This window comes from Balaenoptera musculus, chromosome 3, assembly GCF_009873245.2.
Source record: "Balaenoptera musculus isolate JJ_BM4_2016_0621 chromosome 3, mBalMus1.pri.v3, whole genome shotgun sequence".
Taxonomy (NCBI): Eukaryota; Metazoa; Chordata; class Mammalia; order Artiodactyla; family Balaenopteridae; genus Balaenoptera; species Balaenoptera musculus.
Window position 1 is genome coordinate 67,208,310 of NC_045787.1, and position 1,310 is coordinate 67,209,619.

Genomic DNA, 1,310 nt, shown 5'->3' on the forward strand with positions numbered 1-1,310 from the left:
ATGGAAATATCTGGAGACCTTAATTTTTTAAATAATTTTAACCAATTATACTTCTTTCACTGGAGAACAGAGCTCTTCATGCTACCATTCAAATGTATACATACTTGTTAAATTGTTTAAATAAAAATCCTTATCATTTAAACAGCGTTTTTATAAAGCTAATTATTAATACACTTTCTTTAATAAAATATTAGATTCTTTATTGCTATTTTGTCCTAAAGAAAACATATATACTGAACTTGCTGTACCTTCTCATTTTGGGGATGAAAACACATTAAATTTTACTTCTCTGGGTTTCAATGCCCAACCACATAGCGAAAGATATGTTGAAAAATTGCATTTATGTTATAAAGATACATAGTACTACTAATTATCAAAGTTATATTGAAGAGAATTTATAGGGCTGTTTCATACCAGCACCCCTTTAAAAGTAAATTGATAGCAATCATTTTACATGAAAATCAATATAAATTACATAAAACAGTAATAAAAATGAATAATCAATATATTAATTTTATAAGTATGTATGGCAACATTTCCACATGTGTCTCATCTACCTCACTTATGGACCTGAAATTAACTATCCATACTTGCAGAACCAACATTAGGCAGTTAAGAAAAGTATGGGCTCTGGAGTCAGACCTTTGTTTTAAGTCTGGCCTTTTTTTTTTTTTTTTTTTAATTGACTTACAATATTGCATTAATTTCAGATGTACAGTATAGTAATTTTTTTTTTGCAGATTATATTCCATCATAGGTTATTACAAGATATTGGATATCATTCCCTGTGCTATACAGTAAAAATATGGAATGCTTCACAAATTTACATGTTATCCTTGCTTAGGGGCCATGCTAATCTTCTCTGTATTGTTCCAATTTTAGTATATGTGCTGCTGAAGTGAGCACAGTCTGGCTTATTTGAACTAATTAATTTAATTATGTTTAAATCTAGGTTAATTTTGGTTTGAATAACTTAACTTCTGAATGACTCAGTTTTAATATCTACAAAATGCAAGTAATAGCACTAACTCTGTGCTTTTCTGATGATTAAATTACTTAAGCATATATAACACCTAGAATGTGCTTATTATTTTTAAGTGCTTAATAAATGGAAGTCATTTTTGTTGTTATAATTATTAGCTATTTAAAAATAACCCTCTACCATTGGTTGGGTTTAAACCTACCATTACTGCTTTCCCATTAGAGTACTGAGCAAAAGCTAATAGGTCTAGCAATGAATTAATACAGTACTGTTTTTGATGTCCAGCTTATCACTTGCCAGCTATATGATTGTAGGAAATTTACCTAAT

The 1,310-nt window shown here is 28.8% G+C and overlaps 1 non-coding gene across 1 annotated transcript; it reads right to left on the reverse strand.

The window, feature by feature from the left end:
• Positions 1-799: 799 nt before the first annotated feature.
• Positions 800-906, reverse strand: LOC118893659. Its single transcript, XR_005019518.1, has one exon. It is a non-coding gene; the product is annotated as a U6 spliceosomal RNA (small nuclear RNA).
• Between the last annotated feature and the right edge of the window lie 404 nt (positions 907-1,310).